This window comes from Chelmon rostratus, chromosome 3 (genome assembly GCF_017976325.1).
Source record: "Chelmon rostratus isolate fCheRos1 chromosome 3, fCheRos1.pri, whole genome shotgun sequence".
In the NCBI taxonomy this organism is placed as follows: domain Eukaryota; kingdom Metazoa; phylum Chordata; class Actinopteri; order Chaetodontiformes; family Chaetodontidae; genus Chelmon; species Chelmon rostratus.
Genome location: NC_055660.1, coordinates 30,188,057 through 30,194,074, shown reverse-complemented (window position 1 = coordinate 30,194,074; position 6,018 = coordinate 30,188,057).

Sequence of the window (6,018 nt, the reverse complement as noted above, 5' to 3'; positions counted from 1 at the left end):
TGATTTTTTTTTTGTATTGTTTTAATCATTAAAATTATGACCATTGAATGCATAACCATGCCACAAACAACAACTAGAGTCACTGTCTTTTTTAACCTAGTATAAGATTATCTTCATTATTATGAATTCATTCATTTTCATCATTATTTCTTCAGGTTATAACCAATGCTGCAAGACTATACACAGGTCCCACAATGGGGATCTCAATGCACTTACACACCAAGAATAAGAGAGAAAGAGAGAGCTCACAATGGTCAATAAGTGCACAAAAACTATTTTTTTCTTTTATCTGAGGTTAAAAACACTGACAAGACATCCATTGTCAGGCAATGAAATGATAAAATACTGTTACTGTAAAACTAGACCCTTAAAAATACTGACTGTATGCAGCCGAGACACACTTGAACAGCACATGAGTCTGGTGGAGTCTCCCGACATCAACACTGATGGTAGATTTATAATTCGACACTGGTGGTAGGTATTTTCTTTTCTTTTCTTTTCTTTTTTTTGTCAGATTCAGCTGCATTTGCATCACACAAAGAACTAGATTCAAACTCTGTTTCACCATCATGGAAGAAATTAGATTCCACATGGTTTGCCAGAAAACCCCAGACAAATACAACTTTAGTATCTTTGCAGACACTTGGCCACTAAATGTGTTATTGCATGTTTCATCGACTGGCTGTCTCCATCAGTTTGGCATTTATATTGGTCTCTGCAGGTGTGAAACTTTATAGGCTCTGCTTGACTAATACCAACGTAAGTATCAAAAATACAGCCAGGGGATTTGATAAGAGAATCATTTTCCTGTATGATGCTGCTGATATGCTCATGGTCATTTCTATGTAAAAGACTATACAGAGGTTTTTGCATGTTTTACCTCTTTTACTGCAATTAACATCTTGTGTACTTTATATTATTGCCAAACATTTTCAAGTACACCATTAGTTTTAGAAATGTTTTTTTCTATCTTTAAAGCAGCCAAAATATCCACTACCATGTGAAAACCATTTTGCAGAGACACAAAAACTATAGTTCTAATTTTGGATAACCAGTGTGCTGCAATGCATTTGTTAATGCAGCTCTCTTAGGGAGTCAAAGCTCAGGACATTGGGACTGAACCACCTTCTCCAGACTCTGTAACCAAAATGAAATCATCTCCCAGCTGCTCACCTCGACTGTTTCACATATACTGTATGTATAGCTTTATACAGAGTTAATGTAGGTACAGTGCTTAATACTGCCCACAAAAAAAGAAAATTACTTTTTTTTCTTATTAAATGATTTCACATTTAAAAAGTTTCAGAGATTTAGAGTCAATAATAAAATAGTGAAATGTTATTGTTAAAAGTAAAAGAGCAAAGAATTATGGCTCAGAGTGATGGCGGTGGTGGAGTGTGTGTATGTGTGTGTGTGCGTGTGTGTGTGTGTGTGTGTGTACTGGTAGTCTCATCAAATCAAACCCTACAAAGTCCAGCGTTATCACCACCATCACCATCATCATCAGCACTATCTTCATCATCAATACAGTAATCATTCTAAAAACAAACTGAATTCCCTCTCGATCATCTCTACTGGCAGATAGAGAATCATCACTTTCCTTCACAGCTAGAACCAGGACAATCCTCTTATTCTAATGGCTGGCTCAACATAACATATAATACAAACAAAACCGCCCTGGTGACAGAGAAGTAAGATATCGTCATTTCCAAATCTTCCTCATTTAAAACTGAAGTGCTATATACACTGCACTAGAACAAAATAAATTCAAGTATAGAGTTGCCCTCTCATAGGTCTGATTTTTGGCATTTTGACTAAAATCTGATCAGCCTCTTAATGTAGCAGCGAGTAAAGCTTGAGGTTAGAATTGGATTTATCATAATTATCACATTTTAGTTGCCCTTTTTGAAATCCCTAATTTTAAGATCCAATCCATGCAGATTACTTAAAGTTAAAATCTCAAAGATTTTCATTTAAATATACTTACGTCACTATCTATCACCAAATGAGGTAGCACAACGATGTTTGGGCCTATGGCGAGACAATAGTCATTTTCTGGACAGAAGCGCTTCAGGCGACAGGCGGAAAACCTCAAACTCCTCTGCAAGGCATCCATCTCCTTTCTCCGAGAAATTACGTTTATATACAACTAATTAGCAACAAGGAATACAGTTTGGGGGAAACATGATGGTTACCGAATTACATTTTCTGATGACATTATGAGGAAATATTGTTAATTAACATACCTGCAAGTCACAAAAATGTTGACTCCGAATATTTCATCCCTTTTCTGCCAACACAGACAATCTTGCAATGCACTTTACACTCACACTAACTCATAGGTTTTGTTATGGTTTTGTGGTATACGTTTAGGCAGCACTAGGTTAATGTTGAGGAAAGATTATGGTCTGTTTTAATACAGAAAAAGTTAGCAGTGACTTGAGACATAAGATTTTTAATTAATTTAATATTTAAGCAAAATGACGATTATTCCCAACCCTTAACCAAAGTGCTTTTGTGCCTAAGCCTAACCACAAACAGGAGGCTGGACGTGAACCCAGGATTCTGATGCCACAGTCCTGCCGCCATCAACCCAGACCACCTCCCTGCAACTCCAGTGCGGGATATAAAATGTAATGTTTCATTCACTCAAAGAAATGTTGACTGTGAACATAGTCCAGGCAGTGATTACTTTGTCACCACAATGTGATCATGAATGCAAATTAGTCGTATGTAAATGTGATTTCTAGGGTGGTTCAGTTCAAATCAGATTATGATTGCTCACAGAAAGATGGAAAAAGGCCAATTACTGCCTGACTTGTTTATTAATACAACAGTAGTTTGTTTTGCTGCCCCCACAGTTAAACCAAATTTGCGGTTAACTACAGGTGTCATCAAGTCAATCAGCATTTAAATCTCTAAAGACTGCCACTTTAAAGTTGCAGCCGTAGCGTAGTTCTACTGATCCAAAATTGGTACAGTATACAGCATCCAATATAGAAGCGAGGAGATAATTGAGACACCAACTAGCTGGGAACATCCACTAAAACCACAAGCCAATCCAGTAAAGCAAATCATTTGTAAACCATGCACTTATTAGCTTAGCTATCATTCATCTTGGTCATACTCATTAACACTACTCCGGTCAAACCAATCCATGCAGTCACTAATGAGTTTTATCTTTTTTTTTTTTTTCTGGTTTCTTCAGTTCCTCCTCTTGAATGTTAAAATTCTAACATCTCTCAAGTTACACAACTCCATCCCATCATACCCATCCACTCACAAACTCTTCATAAGACCTTAAAATGCTTTTGGGAAATGGATCCTACATCTTGAAACACATCCTGCTCAGGCCAAAATTAGTTCAGCCTTTACAAACCTTCACTGAGGCCACTCCTGTGCAACCATGACACCACCCAAAATTCACAGTATTCATCTGTTCATGTCACCAGTGACAGGTTCACTATTATTATCTGTGATTTTTAAAATTTCAGTTTACAAATACATGGTAATTTTGGTCACATTAGGGCTTGTTAAATAAAGATATTTAAAAGAAAACATGACAATGAGAATTGGTACCCTCAAGATGATTGGTGTATACGCATGTGTTTGTGTGTATTTGTGCGTCTGTGTGTGTGTGTATTTGTGTGTGTGTGTGCAGAACCACTGAAGTGCAGAATCATTACATGAAAATGTGAAAGTCATACAACCCCCACCCCCCACCCCCCACCACACACACACACACCTGGCCCATTTAAATACCCCAATGCTAAAATTACACATAAATAATACTGACAAAAATGTGGAAAAATTTCAAAAAGTGAGCAATAACGTTTTTCGTCAGACTAATGTCAACATGAGACAAATATTAAAAGACTTTGTGCTGCTAAGATGTGCTGTTTCTGAGGACAAATCACGTTTATACAAACTGGAGATGAAGGGGGAAGGAGCCTTGTTTCACTAGTTGGTTTAAATGGCCTCTTTGAAATTCCAACTGTCATCCTAAGTGCTTTTACTCTGAAAGTTAGTCAGGATATTAAGGAGCCCAACATGTGACATACATTACAAATAAAACAATACTAGGGAAATTTAAAGAGAAAAGAACAGAATTTATGACATCAAGTCATCTGCATATTTTATCAATTAATATATGGTTTCATTATTGTTATTATTATTATTGTTACATCATTTTACTTCAAAAACCAACCCCCTGGCCATTGTGGGACATACCAGTCGGTATGTGGAACAACTAATGAAACAGGGGTCAAGAGGTCATAGAGTAGAGAAAGATCGGGGACAGGGTTGTAGGATAAAGGATGGGAAAAGAGGTGGGAGGGAAGGAAAAGCTAGCAAAGCTACCCATTTGTACTTGGGATGTACAAATTTCCTCGGGGACCATACTTCTCTACAATACCAGCCATCATAATGTGGTGAAACGACACGACACAGCATGACACCACCATACAACACTGCCTGCACAATACCGACCATTCAGCCACATCTACTGTGTGTGTGTGTGTGTGTGTGTGTGTGTGTGTGTGTGTGACTGTAGATGGATTCCGTGTGATGTGTGTACTGTAGGTATTCAGGCTGTTGTGGGGATACAAAGACAATGTCCTGTTGAACGATGAGCTCATAGACACCAAACTCATTCATGTGTCTGCCGTAGGTCATTAGCTTTAGCATGCTGTGCTAACAGCTCATAGCAGTTCTACAGCTAGCTGTGATGATTTCCATAAAGAGTTTAGCATTGTGAGTGATGACAAGCCGGTAAGACTGACACAAAGGAAATTATTGGCATTTTTGAAACATTAATTGCATTTGACCAAAACATCTGCAAACTAATTAAATGCTTTAAGGCTACCAGGGGGCCACAAACAAAGCAAATTCAAAAGTGACATTTCTTTGGGTTCTTTTTCCATCATTTGTCTTTTTTGGTATTTCATTATTTGTCTTTTTGGTATTTCTTTAAGTGTTATCACCTTGTATAATAATTGTGCTATTTTGTACATGCACTGTATTTTTTATTGTTATGCTGTTTTTTTAGCAACTTTTCACATGGTAATTTTTGTTTCCTTTTCGGATTTTAGGCCAGTTGTAGTTGATTGTTCTGCACATTCACACACTACAAAGCTACTTTGGGGCACTGAGGTTTGAAGGGGATAGAGTGCTTAGAGCTTGTAGACTTATTCCTTTATATGAAAGAACTCTTCAGAATGAACTATCATGAACTACTGAAAACTGATGTAGTCAGATTTCTTTCTTTGATCTATTATAATTTAGCAATCATGTCTTTACCTTTGTATCAAGGGCTGTGACAAAGCGTCGGTATTTGACACTCTGGGAGTGAGAACATGTTGCGATGACCCGCTGATGAAAGCCTTTGCCTTTGCAGTCTTATGAACTGAGTGTTGTTGGTGACATTGGCAGAAAAAATGCTGCCAATTGTAATTTAATACAATTACTACTAATGCAAACTTAAGATTTACATGAGTTGACTTTTGTTACGATGTAGTTACAGGAGGTGCAATGTGTTTGTCAGTGGGATTAGCTCTCACCACTGTTGTTCATCAAAAGTGTCTACAAAACAAGACAATGGTCATTTTTAGCTTTTTTTTTTTTTTTTTTACCGTGGATCAGTTTGGAATATTGCAGGTAGTTATTGAACAAGAAGGAGCAGCCACAATGAGCTGTTCTGTGTAGTGCTGTAGGACACCAGGCAGCACACCTCCAATTTCAATGCAAGGTAACCAGCTCCTTTCACTGTGCCGTGATGTTCACTGATTCATGCCATTTGGAGCACAAAATCAGATCACTGGTGCTCACAAAATGATAGAAAAAAGGCCAATTATTTCCTGACTGTTTTATTAAAATAACCATAGCTTGTTCTGCTGACCCCACAACACTGGGTGCTGTTACCATCACTAACCACAGGTGCCGCCAAATCAACCAGGAATGAAATCTTAACAATTACAGTTTTAAGGTAAAGCCAAAAGCTTCCATTCACTCAAAAGCCAA